This window comes from Phacochoerus africanus, chromosome 1 (genome assembly GCF_016906955.1).
Source record: "Phacochoerus africanus isolate WHEZ1 chromosome 1, ROS_Pafr_v1, whole genome shotgun sequence".
Lineage (NCBI taxonomy): Eukaryota > Metazoa > Chordata > Mammalia > Artiodactyla > Suidae > Phacochoerus > Phacochoerus africanus.
The window spans coordinates 209,633,123-209,649,615 of record NC_062544.1 but is presented as its reverse complement, the minus strand read 5'-3'; the positions used below and the strand labels follow the sequence as shown (position 1 = coordinate 209,649,615).

General features: G+C 35.8%; 1 protein-coding gene across 4 annotated transcripts in view; it reads left to right on the top strand.

The window, feature by feature from the left end:
• Positions 1-16,493, top strand: part of FGF12 (fibroblast growth factor 12) — a 570,669-nt gene that overhangs the window by 532,626 nt on the left and 21,550 nt on the right. The gene's annotated exons all lie outside the window — the stretch shown is intronic.

Genomic DNA, 16,493 nt, shown 5'->3' with positions numbered 1-16,493 from the left:
TTGCTCAGTGGGTTAACGATCTGGCGTTGCTGTGAGCTGTGGTGTAGGTCGCAGACGTGGCTCGGATCCCGCGTTGCTGTGGCTCTGGCGTAGGCCGGTGGCTACAGCTCCGATTCAACCCCTAGCCTGGGAACCTCCATATGCCGCGGGAGCGGCCCAAGAAATAGCAAAAAGACAAAAAATCAATCAATCAATCAATCAATCCAGTTCCTAGTTAGACAAGTGAATGAATCTAATGAACAGCTCAGTCCTGGTTGGACATGTCAAGTTTGTCTCAGTTGGGAACTGAAAATAGGCCTTTTCACAAGACTATCTACTTAACATTGCCTCTCTCTCAGATTCCTCCAGGTGTGGAAGTAAAGTAGGAAAGAACAGAGGAATCAATGGGAATTGAAAAGACCCTTTTATTTTTATTTTTTGACGTTTTAGGGCGGCACCCATGGCATATGGAGGTTCCCAGGGTAGGGGTCGAATCAGAGCTGTAGCTGCCGGCCTATACCACAGCCACAGCAACGCCAGATCCGAGCTGTGTCTGCAACCTACACCACAGCTCATGGCAACTCCGGATCCTTAACCCACTGAGTAAGGCCAGGGCTTGAACCCGTTCATTAACCACTGAGCCACGATGGGAACTTCTGAAAAGCTCCTTTTAGAAAGTTGTGATAGGACAGGAGATTTTGTGAAACCAAAATGAAAGCTTAGAAGGGCTACATGCTGTTGACTCATGAAAATGCTGTTTTGTGTGTGTGTGTTTAGCATTAATACACTGAAGTCCTAGGCAAATCTACCCTAAATCCATGATAGCAAACCCAAGCCCTGATGGCCTATAGTGGAGAGAGGGGTGTCTAGGTAATTTAACTCCAATAATTCCCAGATCGGTCAGTGAAGATCTAATGTAGCCTGAACTTCAGCCTTTTCATGAGAAGTTAAAAATCATATGTCTATGTAAAATTATATGAATTTTATGAATTTTGAGGAAAAAAAATTGAAATTAAGTCAGACATAGCCATGGGTCATAACTGCATAAGTGATTACCTACATTCTTTCTAAAGCCACACTGACCCATATGGCTTTACTTGTCTTCTAACAAACATGAAAATAAATATGATCACTCAAGTTTTACATATGAGAAAGCTGAGGCTTTTAGAATTTAAGGAGTTCGTTAGAAATTGGCACAACATTGTAAATCAACTGTACTTTATTTAAAAAAAAAAGTTTAAAAAAAGGAGCTTGTTGACTTTTACCCAAGTAATAAACACCAGAGTCATCAAGGAAACCTTGTGTATGATACCAAAGCCCTGAGTTTTCCTTTGTTCATTCTACCTCTCAAAAAATGTGTTTTAATCCAAGTAGCATATCACATAGTTATTTCTCAAAGCTTATTTTTGAAGTGTATTTCTTAACTGTCTGATACAATTTTTGAAAGAAAAATAAAGAGCAATAGAAATAGGAATCCTGGGACCCATAACCCTCTTTCAGTCCACCCACCCAAGCCTGTTCCAACCAAGTTGCCACCACTCCACCTAGTGGTGGCATTCTCTAATTGGAGGTTAAGTGCCATCTCTGGAAAACAACTCTTAAAATTTAAAGAAAAATATTAGTGTAGTTTCAGTCTGTAGTCCCACATTAGCCTTTGGAAAGGCCAGCCAAGTGTTCTCCTAACTATGTTAGGTTGTACAAAGCATGGAAGTTCTGTGCTTAGATTTCTTAGAATTCATGCCATTTGACAACCTTTAGGGCAGGCTGTCTCACTGGTGACTCCTTGGATTCTAGATTTCATTTATAGGATCATCAGATTATTGGATTATAGGATTATTGGAATAATTGAATATTATAAATTGACTATTGTGGATATAAAATATTTTCTTCCCTACCCTTTTCCCTTCATTGTCTATCTACTAAGTTCTGATGCATTCTTCCAGGATCAAATATAGTGTCTTCCAAGAAGCTCTTCTTGAACCAGATCCCTACTCAAGAGGAGATTTTATCATTCCATATTATGCCTCACAATATTGTAAACTCTGACTCTAAGGGTTTTCAATCTCTATATCATTAACTGATTAGAACATGGACAGAATTTAAATGTTAGCTGAAAGAGTACATGAATTATATAATTATTTCAATGACTACCCAGTCATTAAATACCAAATGTACTATTTTGTCAACCTCACCTTAGCCTTCCTTTTCTCTTCCTATCTTGGCTGATTTACCTATAAAATAGTGAACTTGAGACTACAGGTAAACACATGCTTGCAGTTTTATTGACCTGTTCATGAGAAATTATAAAAAAAGATACACTATATAAATTATTGCTCATAATGTTGGAAATTAAAACTTGTCGAGTCTAGGGTAATATCTCCTTCACATATTGTTCTGTTCTCCCACACAGTAGTTTTAAATACAGCTTTTCAAAAGATGAATGCTAGAAATTTGCATGCTGATTCTATTAGAGAAAATGGTCAGATTCTATTCAGACTGAATACAAGCAAAATTGGTGAGATGCTGTGACACTTTGCCACTTGGCTTCAAGTTAAGAACTGCATCAGTGTTGAGGGTGGCTTTCAGTGTTGGGTCTTTCCCTTTTATAAAAGGATACAGAAAAATTCCAAGTGTCCTTGCAGCTCCATCTCTGATGATCCACACTTCTACTCAAAAGAAAAAAATGTTGAAAATGCCAAGCTGCGAATATCTGAAAAGAGCAAAGACCCTGAGCATTAGGCACACTTCAGGGGAAACCACCATCAAATACTAACTGCTCATCAACAATTAAACCCCAAACTTTGAAATTAAAGTTGTAGGCAGGTAAAAAGAATATGGGATTAACAGAAAAGGAGACATGACTCGAATTAGTGCATTTTCAGTTGTTTTTGAATCTGTTAACCCAATCTTTCTTGGATAGGGGCATGCAAATTAAAACTTTATACCTTTCAGATAAAATAGCATTCCACAAAATAAAATTGAAGAGAAATTGAATTGAGAGATTTTGTAGTCAGTGACCTGAAAATTAAATTCTTTACTCATTTAATCACAACTCGTACTAGGTAAGGTCATATTTGCAGATATACATAATATGAAAAAAATAGTGTACATTATGTTGAGAGCCACAGATAAATTGTTCTGATGGGGATCAGAAGAGGAAGAGATGATTTTTCAGATGACAAGATGATTTTGTGAAGGGAGTTGAATTTGAATTAGGTCTTTAAGAATAATTGAGACTTGGATTTGCAATTATAGTGGGAGGATTTGCCACAGGTGAAAGCTCAGCAGAAACAAAAATGAAATATTGTGATGGAATCTGTGGGAGATGGAAAGGTATATAACAAATGACCTATTAAGACGGATGCATATGTATGAGGTGATTAAGCAGTCTGCTAGTAAAGATATAGAATATGCGTTATCCACATATGTCTGAAGCTTTTCTTTTTATGGATTTGTAACCAAACACTATACAGAGAGGAAGTTAGGTAAATAAATGTTCATGTTGGCAGAACCATTTCATTGGTCTACCATTTTTCCTGGATCTAAGAAAATGCTTTAAATAAGTGACTTGCCACTTTATAGTGTACAAAAGAAAATTACTCTAGGATTAAGTCGTGAATCCTGAATTACAAATGAATCAAATTCAAAATGTGCACTAATAGGAGCCAATAGGCGCTAGGCTGGATGCTAAGTTTCAGAATTAGGTGGGCCTACCCCTGTTCTTTCATATAAAGTGTGCTCTTTACACACAGATGCCAATTCCATTTCAAAGAATATAATCTCTTTTCCATTCACAATCCCTATTCAATCCATCAGTCAGGCTTACTCTGTTTTTATCTTGTTTATATAAAAAAGTCACCTTTCTTTGCCTTCTACCTCCTGCTTTGCCAGGCCTGTTTTATCAAATCATAGGAGCAAAATACCCAGTACCTACAACCAAAATGGCTAAAAACAAAGTATGCTCACTGCAATAGGGTAAATAAAGTGATAAGAACTATTGTAGTAAGTGAAGCACATTGGTCAGAGTCATTTGATTAACGGAAAATATGCCCAATTATAAGTAAAAACCTGTTTCACTTGGTCATTCTTAGCTGTGAAAGGGCAGAAATCGTAACCTGAGCGCTATGGCGTAATGAGCGAAGATCCCTGGTCTGGAAACTGTGTTCCAACCTTGACTCTGCTGTTTCCTAACAGCATGATCTTGATTGTGTGGTTTCCTTCCCACTGGAGATCTTGACTTCTTTGTCTGTAAAATGGAGAGTCAGACTGCATACTTGCAGTTTGGAATTTCAAGGATTCTGTGAACCATAAGAACAGAACTAATGAACTCCCTCTATTTTATGAAACCAAACAAGTATGCCTGTCCTCTCTTTGAATGCTAATATATTTGAAACGTGGTAGAGATAAATTATGTTCAATAACCTAGGAAAAGCAAGAAAGTGAACCAGGCCCTCTCTCTGCCTTCCTATTTAGTGGTGAATATGTTTACTTTGAATTATCCTTCTGAGGATTCATTATCACAGCAAGAAGCATCGCAGCAAAGGCATTTTTTTAACAAACCACAACTTGAGCTTTTTAGTTCTATCAGAACTGTTTGTCTGGCAGATTACCCTTTAGGCTGTTGAAATGAAAGTGACTGGTGTGATGGTGCATGCAGGCTTGATTGAGACTGAGCAGTACACACCTGTGAGATGTGAGATGTGGTTTTCTAGCACTGCTAGGGGTATAATCTCAAGTCTTGATCTGCTCACATCTGCTGGGTACCTGCATGATAGCAGGATTCCTTTGCTTTGCCTCTTTTTTTCTTTAAAAAAAAAAAAAAAAGCTTATCTTTTTTTCCAGATTAATAAAAGGATGCATGGTGTCTGGTCTGCCTCACAGCATCATCATAGCAATTCTACATCACAGGTGCTCTGTGGTCATAGAGCATGCCAGCCTGTATTTCTCATTCATTGACCATTACAGTAGTTTCTCACTGAGAAATGGTTCAGTCACTGAGCCTTGTAATCACTGCCAAGAAGATGTTTAAATGAACGTGTAATTTAAACCCAATGAGCAAGCCACACAAGCAAATTCTGGGGTTGCTTCTCCTTAGTGACAGTGTCATCCCCGCAGTGACACATCACCCTCAATAAAGGCCCCCGTACTGCATATTTAGAGGGAAAATGTCATCATCCTCTGGAAAGCCCATGATGTTCATGTCAGATTTGATTAGAAATGGAGGTGATGTTGGAGGAGAAATTTGGGGTCCTCTGGATGTTGGAACTGATCCAAATCATGGAAAGGCTGAAAAAAATTTTAAAACAAGTAGATCCCAAATAAGGATGAGTTTAAAAATATATGTATATGTATTATATATATTAAAAATATATATTCATATTCCTTGTACAGAGACCCAACCCAAGGTTATTTTGGTGGTCTAATCACCAGAACATGAAAGATTTCTTCTCATTCCCTCCTGTACTCAACTAGCCCATTTGGGGCTGTTTATTTAATGGGGGCTTTGTTGATCTTCTTCTTTTGGTAGTTTTTCATAGGAAGTACCATTCTCTTATACGATATCAGACAAACTTAGAGTATATCCTTATAGCCATGAGGCTTTTGCTTGTTATATGGTCAGTAAATTCCCATTCCAGAGTCCAAGCTTTTTCAGATTTTAAATAGAACTATTTTAGCAGCCGTATTCTTTTTTAAATTTAATTGTTAATTTTTATAGAATTTTTTAAAATTATTTTTCATTTACACTTATCACAAAATATTAGTTATATTCCCCATGTTGTGCAGTATATCCTTAAGCCTATTTTATACCAAAATAGTTTGTATCTCCCATGCCCCACTCTGTATGTCCCTTTCCCACCCCTCACTGGTAACCAATAGTTTGCTCTCCATATCTGTAAATCTGCTTCTTTTGTTGTTGTTGTTTTATTTACTAGTTTATGGTATTTTTCATAATCCACATGTAAATGATATCATATAGTATTTGTCATTCTCTGACTTATTTTACTCATTCTAATGTCCTCCAAGCCCCTTCATGTTGCTACAAATGGTAAAATTTCCTTTCTTTTTATGGCCAAGTAATATTCCATTTGTATATATTTATATCATGTCTTTTTTTAATTTAATTTAATTTTTTAAAGTTTTATTGAAGCATAGTTGATTTACAATGTTGTGATAATTTCTTCTGTAGAAGAAAGTAATTCAATTATACATATACCTGCATCCCTTCTTTTCCATATTCTTTCCCATATAAATTACCACAGAATATTGGGTAAAGTTCCCTGTGCTATATACAGCAGGTCCCCAGTAGCCAACCTTTCCATATACTAGTGTGTGTATGTCATCCTATACCCCCAGCAACACATCTTCTTTATCCATTCATCTGTTGATGGGCACTTATATTGCTTTTATATCTTGGTTATTGTAAATAATGCTGCTATGAACCTAGCGGTGCATGTATTTTTTTAGAATTAGTGTTTTTGTTTTCTTCAGATAGATACCCAAGGGTAGAACTGCTGGATTATATGGTAGTTCTATTTTTAATTCTTTAATTAATCTCCATACTGTTTTCCATAGTGGCTATGCCAGTTAACATTCCCACCAACAATGCATAAAAGTTTGCTTTTCTCTATATCCTTGCCAACATTTCTTTGTGTTCTTTTTGCTGATAGCCATTCTGACAGCTATGAGGTGATATCTCATTGTGATTATGATTTGCATTTCTCTGAGAATTGGCTGTTGAGCACCTTTTCATCTTCCTATTGGCCATCTGCCTTCTTTGGAAAAATGTCTATTCCATTCTTCTGCCCATTTACTAAATGGGTTGTTTTGTTTAATTTTTTTTGTTTGTTTTTTATGTTGAATTGTATGAGCTGTTTAGGAATGTTGGATATTAGTTCCTTACCAGTCATATTATTGCAAATATTTTCTCCGATTTAGTAGGTTGTCTTTTCATTTTATCAATGGTTTCCTTTGCTGTGCAAACCTCTTGTTTATTTTTGCTTTTATTTCTTTATTTTAAGAGACGGATTCAAAAAAATACTGCTGTGATTTATGTCAAAGAGTGTTCTGCCTATGTTTTCCTCTAGGAGCTTTATAGTATCTGATCTTACATTTAGGTCTTTATACAAATTTGAGTTTATTTTTGTTACGTGCTGTTTGAGAATGTACTTCAGAAACTATAAGACATTGATGAAAGAAATCGAAGATGACACAAACAGATGGTAAGATATACTATGTTCTTGGATTGGAAGACTCAATATTGTTAAAATGATTATACTAAGGCAATCTACAGATTGAATGCAATCCCTATCAAAGTACCAGTGGCATTTTTCACAGAAGAAGAACAAAAAATTTTTAAATTTGTATGGAAACACAAAAGATCCTGAATAGCCAAAATAACCTTGAGAAAGAAGAACACAACTGGAGAAATCAAGCTCCCTGGCATTAGACTATATTACAAAGCTACAGTAACCAAAACAGTATGGTACAGGCACAGAAACAGACTCAAAGATCAAGGGAACAGGATAGAGAACCAAGAAATAAACCCATGAACTTATGGTCAATTAACCTATGATGAGGCAAGAATATGCAATAGAAAAAAGACAGGCTCTTTAATAAATTGTCCAGGGAAAACTGGACAGTGATATATAAAAGAATGAAAGCAGCTGTACTTTTTAGAGGGCTAGAACCCTCATTTAGCACTTAAATTTTACATGACCAACAGTTTTTCCCCCTTAACTTATTGTTTGAAGCAGTAACACATGCATAGGGAAAATTAAGTCTGCTTCTTAGAGATCTGTTCTGCAACCACCCAAATCCCTTCCCAGGAGGCAAATAGTATTACCAACTTTGTGTGAATCCTTCAAGAGACTTTCTAAATGTAATACAAGCAAATAACTATTTGTGCATATGTTCATTTTGAACACACATGGTAGCATGTAAATAAATATGTGTTTGCAGTATGAATATGTGTGTATTTAAAACAAGCATGGTATATACAGATATACACATTTACAGATTGCTTCTTTTATTGAGCAGTGCATCTTGGAAACCTTTCTAAGGCAATACATATTTAGCTGCTTTATTGTCTTCAGCAGCTGTGTTACAAACATCTTTACCATGAATATAATCTTGAACATAATCAGTTTTATACATGTGCTGCTACATCTGTAGGTTATATTCCCAGAAGAGGGTCAAAAGTTAGGTATATGCATTTTAATATGAGAATTTATTCCCATTTCCTAAGAGTATACCTTTGGATGCATCCCACACATTTTGATATTTCATTATTGTTCAATTAGGACTATTTTTGATATCCTTTGTGATTTCATTCTTAGCCCATGAGTTCTGTAAAGTCCAAACAGTCAAGGATTTTTAAGTTGTTTAATTTTATTAATTTCTAATTTAATTTTGTGGTTGTCAGTGAACATCCTCTGTAAGGTATCAGTCTTTTGACTTTTTATAAGAGCCAACATTTATCTTAGTGAATGTTCTATATACACTCAGAAATATTTATCCTGCTATTTGGAATCATGTTCTCTAGTGTTGATCAGGCCAAGTAGTTTAATAGTGCTCAGTTCTTCTCTATCTTTATTGAGTTTTGCTGTGTTATAATGATTGTTGGTAGATGAGTATTAAAGTCTTTAATTATGATTGTAGATTTATTTAACTCCCTTTTTTTTTTCTTTGCTTTTCGATTCATATATTTTGAGATACTGTTCTTAGGCACACACATAAGTAAGATTATTATGTCTGGACCTTGATGCCCTGCCCTTTGATCATCATGAAATGTTCCTTTTTACCTCTGATAACATTCCTTATCTTGAAGCATCCTGTGTCTGATCTTAATTTTTGAGGCTTTTTAGAGTATTTAAAATGACATTCCAAATAGTATAACAAGACGTACATTGAAGCATGAAATTTGAAAACATTTCCAATTTCATCCTTGTCCCCAGAAAGGAAGACAGAGGCTGAGGCACCAGAGGCACACATCCTCTTACATGAGTGTGTTGAAGATATTCAACATACCTGCCTGATTTTCAAACTCAAATATAGAGGGGCATTTGGTTACTACTGTGTGCAGGCTCACTTCATAAAAAACCATGATGTTTTTAATGGAGAATTGCATGCTTCCCCCAATAGTTGCTCTCTGCCTCTGGAACATTCAGACTTTAGGAAGTAATGTTGGTGATAATGTGAACTGTAATATGACCTATTCCTTCATCCACTGGCCTTCTAATTCCTCCTTCTCATCCCACTTCTATACTTGCAGGCTTCTGGCTAAAGGATAAGTCAAATGTCTATGTGGTATTATGCCTCATTAGAAAGAATTAAGAACCTAAAAATCACATCACTTATCTCAGATTGATGTCAAAAACATCGTTAGATTTGCTCCATAAATAAATGGCCCACTTGTGCCTTGATTAACCTGTTCCAGGGAAGAGAAACTCAGGACACAGTATTTGGATTCTACAGGGAAAGTGACTTTTCTCAATTTGCTGCTCAGGCAAATCCATTCTCATTTGTGATATTAGATATCACCTGAAAATTGTAATAGGAAAGTAAGGAAAGTGAGTAATATGCCAGATTCTATATTAGCAACCTATACTGTTTAATGATTCCAATCTTATAAAGAAGGTATGATTAACTTACAGATGATGAAACTGGCTTTAGAGAAATTAAGTAACTTGTCCAAAATCAAAAATCAGGGAATTGAATCTTCTTTCTATCTGCTGCCAAAATTATGTTTCCAGTACATTATAATTTTCATTATTTTATGATGATATAAATTTACCTTGTAGGATTTTGCAAAGAAAGTGTTAACAAAGAACCTCTAGTTTTAGAGAAATTAGCTCAGTAGTTTTCCAGTAAAACAAGTTCAAGAGTATTTAGATAAAGATTCTCATATCTGCATATTTTTTTAAGTTATAAAATTAGACTTGTTCTAGTCAAAGCAACCCAGTTTTTTTTTTTAAATGCTTCCTTTGAGATAATGTACTTCAGCATTTTCCTTGCCTCTTGTCAGGATGGAAAACAGTAGTTCTCTTGCTTGATTTAATGTCATTATGTCTGACAACACAGTTGACAAAGCAACTGCTAATATTCTGAAGGTTTTCAAGTTCTGTGCATCTAAAAGCCACTAATGAAGTTAGTGAACCAGAAGTTTCACAGCCTGTTATTCAAAGGTTAAAACCAAAAGAACTGTATATCTCTGGAGTTTGGGGCTGTAAATTGGCTTGCAAGAATTATCAAGTTTTTAATTCTTTTCTTCCTTATACACAACCCGATAAACACGATTGTACAGCAAACAGGGGAAATGCTTTTGAACATTAAAAAGAGTTTAGATTTTGGTTTCTAATTGGAAAGGAAAAAAAATCAAAACAAGAGTGTTCGTATGTAGCATATGTTTCAAAAATCAGTAGTTTCTGCATTTCATGGGGAGAATCATTAGTCATAATTACTAATCTAATAGCAAAATTGATTTTCTCTGATTACCTTTTCTTTTACATTTCATATTTTGTTTTCTTAATAATAATATATCACTACCATTTCTCTTTGGTAGGTAAACACTATTTTTTAAATAACAATACTTTATATTTATACTATAATTTCAAGAAATTATTTAACTGTGTAATATGAATCTGGAGTTCCCTGGTTGCCTACCAATTAAGGAGTCAGCACTGTCACTGCTGTGGCTTGCGTCGCTGCTGTGGCTCAGGTTCAGTCCCAGGCCCGGGAACTTCTGCATGCTGCGGATGCAACCAAAAAAAGAAAAATACTATGAATGATAAAGCTCTTTTAAATTTTAAGTCTAAGGGGCATTTGAGATTGCCTAGTTCAACAAACAACTTTTTTTTTTTTTACATTTAGGGGAACAGAAGGCCTAAGAAGGAAAGTGACCGTCCCAATATGAACCAAAATTAGAGATATAGAGGAATAAAAATGCAGATCTCATGTTTTTTTCGCCAAATTATTTTGTTGGAGTGGTTTTTTTTTTTTTAATTCCAAGAACTTTTGAGACTTCAACAAGATATAACAATTGTAGTAGTTATCTTCATAAAGCTTAAGCAGGTACTGTTAGATTATGAAGGAGAAAGCAAGGTAAAGAATTAGAAAGTGACTGGAGGAGGTGCTGTATTATGTAAGGTAATCAGGGGACGTCTCTGAGATAGTCACACTTGAGCAGTGACCTAAATGAAATGAGGGGTCAAGGCACGTTAATATACTATTGAAGAGGTTTTCAATAACAAAGGACATCAATTGTGTAGGACTTGCAATTGTTTATGCTTGTTATTTTTGAGAAACGGCAAGGAGACCAGTGGCTGCAGTGTGATTGAGAGTTCATTCATTCACTGCACATTCATTCCATGGACTATTACAGCTGGAGCAATAAGAAGGCATTGGGGACTGGATGAAGATAAATCATAATTATGGTACCATTTAATTATATAGGATTATACAAGTTGTGTACTGCTACTGGAAGTGGAAAGCGTACATTTTACAAGTAAAGCTAGAAGGAGCAAAAATGGTTGTGATTGAATCACATAAACATTATTTACTTCTTAAAAATTATGTTCCAAGCAGCTGTCACTCTCAAATGTAGAAGCTTTTCAAGTTATGACATCAAAATCTTCCATGCAAAAAAAAATAATAATAACTTCAAATAATTGTATAGTCTTTATAGGTACTGGAAAGCTTGTACATATGAAAGTTGGTCTTTATAGCCCCATTAGTCTGTAGTAAATGTGTCCAGTTTTACAACAAAGGAAGTTGAGGTTCAAAGAGGTTAGTTGATTTGCCAAAGGTCATTTTAACAATTTGGAAAATTGTCAGTGGATGATAAACCAGAAATTTAGGGAATCCATATGGTTTTCCAAAGTATATTTATTATCTATTTCTTCATGTGTTGTAGGCAATTTTTTTTCTATTCTGTTCATTTTATGTTTTGATATTATTATTATAGGAAATTACAAATGGTTAGTTTTAAATCAGGCAGTTTTACAAGCACTATTTATAAATAAAATATGTAAACATGTGCATTATATAATGGACTACCATAAAAAATGAGAACTAGAGTGATCAAGTTGGATAGGGAATCAGAATGGAAAATATTTTTGTGAATAAATTATGTGATCCAAAAGTGTTATATTTTCATCATGAACAAAATTTGTCTGCAACCTATGAATGAATGACAGTTTTTGGTATAAAATTTTCATGCCTCACATGTTAGCTAATTATGTAGGAAAAACTTGATTTGAAAAAATAACAATTTTAAGATGTAATATATGCATTTTAGTTAAACTTTACCACATTCTTTGACTCTTCTACTATGGATTTTTTATTGACAAACACATGAAAAGTGTGCAAACTGGAGTTCCCAGTATGGCACAATGGGTTGAGGATCTGGGGCATTGTTTCTGCAGTAGCATGGGTTTGATCCCTGGCATGGCACAGTGGGCAACATATCCATAGCTACCATTTTCTTTCTTCCTTCCTCCCTCCCTCCTTCCCTCCCTCCTTCCCTCCCTCCTTTCTCCTTTCCTTCCTTCCTTTCCTTTACTTTCTCTTTCTTTCTTTTTTCCTTTCTTTTTTTCCTTCCTTCCTTCCTTCTGTGATGACACTATCTTACGATCCAGCAATCCCACTTGGAGATATATCCAAGGGAAATGAAACCAGGATCTTGAGGAAATATCTACACTCCCATATTTATTTCAGTATTATTCACAGTAGCTAAAATACGGAGACAACTTATGTGCCTGTCAGCAGATGATAAAGAAAATGTGATATTTTACATATATATGTGTATATATGTGTGTGTATGTATATATACATACGTATGTATGTGTATATATATATGTGTGTGCGTATTTATATTTCAGTCTTAAAAATGAGGAAGTCCTGCTATTTGCTACAACATGGCAGATACTAGGCTAAGTGAAATAAACCAGATGCAGAAAGACAAATACATGGACTTTTAGATATTTGGAATCCAAAACAGTCAAACTCAGAAGCAGAGAGTAGAATGGTGATTACCTGGGGGAGGGTGAATTGGGGAGATGTTGGTTAAGGGGTACCAAGTTTTAATTGTCTAAGATGAATTCATCTAGAGAGCTCATAATGTACAACAATATGACTATAGTTAACAATATTAAATTACATACTTTAAATTTGCTAAAAGGGCAGAGATAGTCAACCATGAAAAAAATAACATTTATCCATATAATCATCAAATTCCCTAAATTTCTGTCTCCTTGTTCCTCATGGTACTTATATCTAAAGGAGAATTCCATTCAGAGGGGGCTGGGATGGGCCAAGACTGGCACAGTTAAAGCCTGGCCAAGAAGGAAAGGTCTCATCCTGTGCATGGTGACGCCTAAGACTGAGGGGAGAATTCAGAACCTGCATAGGATGTCTGTGGTCCAAGAGCAGAGAAGAACAGGAAGAGATACTGGAGAGGGATCAAGATAGAGCATGCAGGATAGAGGGATCAAGATGAAGCTGGGCATCAGAGAAAAGAATTCTAGAGAGAGTATATTAGAGTCAGATGGATAGGAAGAGACTGAAAGGGTTCCTGAGCAGTGGTCCTGGGCTGAAGTGGTGTTCCAGCATTCATTCATCATCTGGATTGAAATGGATTGGTGCCCTTAACTTTCCAAGACAAGGCTAGCATGAACAGGTATTTAAAATGCGAAAAAGAGTTGGTCATATAAGGAATTGTAAATGCTAGAACAACAAGTTGTAGTTGTACAAATGCTGCTAAAAAAAAAAGTGAGTGCTCAAAAATATTTCAAAAATATTCTCAAAGGAAATCAACTATAGTTTAAAAATGCTATCAAAAGTCATATTCACAGTTTACTGAAATCAGGGTCAGTTCAAGTTGAATAAATTAAAAATTTGGGGCATTCCCATTGTGGTTCAGCAATAATGAACCTGGCTAGTATCCATGAGGATGGGTTCAAGCCCTGGGCCTGCTCAATGGGTTAAGGATTTGGCATTGCCATGAGCTGCAGTGTAGGTTGCTGACTCGGTTCTGATCTGGCATTGCTGTGGCTGTGGTGTAGGCTGGCAGCTGTAGCTCTGATTCGAACCTTAGCCCAGGAACTTCCATATGCCACAGATGCAGCCCTAAAAAGAAAAAAAAAAAGAAAAAATTGGAAAGATTTTAGAGAAATAAATATGAAAAATAAATCTAGCATTTCACATACTTAACATGATGTGAGTATGGGGATGTTTCTATTTCATCAACAAATGTTTCCATAAGCCTCGCTATATACCTACATTGAACTGAGCACTCAGAACTATAGATACAAACAAGTGCTATTCATAAGATGCAATATGACCACTCACTAGTTTTACAAAAGGAAAAACAGAAAACAAAAACTTCTCTTATACTAGTTATTTACTCTGCTTTCATTATATGCCTTGGATTGAGATGGTCTAGGATTTTATCACTCAAATCCTGTCTCTCTCCATTTCATGTTAGATTTACTGTCATTCTGAACATACATTTTATAACCTCAGAACCTCTTCTGAATACATATGATTTCCCAACTCTTTACCAAAAGCTCAAGATGACTTTAAAAAATATGTGTATATGTTATTTGTTTTAGCTCTAGTTGGAACAACCTATGTAGTATAAAGCTTAACTTATGGCATAGGACCCCAGACGCCAGGGCAGATGTAATTATCTATGACAAAAACACAGAATTAACTGTCTAGTTACATGATTGATTGTGTTTTTGTTGCCATAAGAAAAAACTTAATAATAACATATTGGGGCTTTGTAAAAATTCTATGTTTACAGTGTGCTTCCATACCCATCATCCTATTCTCCTTAAATTAACTAATTTACACTTGAAAATATGAAATTCAAAGAAGTTTAACCACTTATCTAAAGTCCCACAGCTAATATATATGGATCCTGAAAGCAAAACCCTGACTTTCCTACCCAAAGTATAGGCCTCTTAATTTCTCATTACACAAATAGAGTGATAACAGCATTCTACTGTAAATGCTTCGATGACCAACTTTATAGTGAAATTAAAATTGTGACCATATTGTAAATGTTGCACTTAGAATGATTGCCCAAGCCGGCTTGGTGATCTTAAGATTTGCTTCTCCATTTCCAGGAGGTTGCCTATCTCCCACAGGAGTGCCTACACTAAGGAGGAGGAATTTCTCCTTTCCATGAAATGCATTTTTTTCATTTGACCTGTTAGGATTTGATTTTATTGTATTGATCATGAAATCTCATTGTAAGTCACTAAAACAAAAACTCAGGCAGAAAAGGTGAACTTAAGAGGCAGTGATTGTGAAGCAGTAAATGTGAGTTCTGGCGCTGATGTCATTTTGTTGTTAACTTTGAATTAATCATATAACCTTTGGTTGTCTCACTTATCAAATGACGGAGATGAGGTAGAAGAATTTGCAAGTTCTTTCTTTCTTTCTTTTCTTTTCCTTTTTTTAGGGCCACGCCTGCAGCATATGGAAGTTCCCAGGCTAGAGTTCAAATTTGAGCTGCGGCTGCTGGCGTACACTACAGCCACAGCAGCTCAAGATCCAAGCTGCATCTGTGACCTACATGACAGCTCACAGCAGTGCCAGATCCTTAATCTGCCGAGTGAGGCCATGATTTGAACCCGAATCCTCCTGGATACTAGTTGGGTTCATTACCGCTGAGCCACAACAGGAACTCCTAAGATTTCTTTTTGAACTACAACTCTTATTCTTTGTTTCATTGGAGCTCATACAATGTGATTGTAATATTTTTCTAATTCTTTTTTCCTGGGTATTTTTACCTTAAATTTTGATTACTGAGTTAAAAAATTTTTTTTCAAAGAAATAAACAGTAAAGTTACTGACATTAAGCAAAGACATAATACACTAGTGAGTTTATGGAACAAAGCTTTGGCTGTTTAATAGATTTGTGAACATACAAGGTAGTTCTTTCAAAAACATCTGCTGAGCCCATGCGTGCTGTGGTTGTATTATATTTTGATTCCCAGGGTTACATTTCACATGCCAAGGGCCACAAAAAAAGGCACAATAGCCATTCTTTTAAATTTACAGAACATTATGCTAACATCAGAGTTTAGACCTGGGCAGTCTTGAATGATAGTAGCCCAAGGAATGATTCAAGCCTGAGCAGTTGGTTGTGTTCTGAGGAATAAAGTTTTTTTTTAAAAAAAGAAAATCTGGAGTTCCCGTCGTGGCGCAGTGGTTAACGAATCCGACTAGGAACCATGAGGTTGCGGGTTCGGTCCCTGCCCTTGCTCAGTGGGTTAACGATCCGGCGTTGCTGTGAGCTGTGGTGTAGGTTGCAGACTCGGCTCAGATCCTGCGTTGCTGTGGCTGTGGTGTAGGCTGATGGCTACAGCTCCGATTCGACCCCTAGCCTGGGAACCTCCATATGCCGCGGGAGCGGCCCAAGAAATAGCAAAAAGACAAAAAAAAAAAAAAAAGAAAAGAAAATCTTATTTCTTAATTTTGTTATGACAAACTTTTTTTCTTTCTTT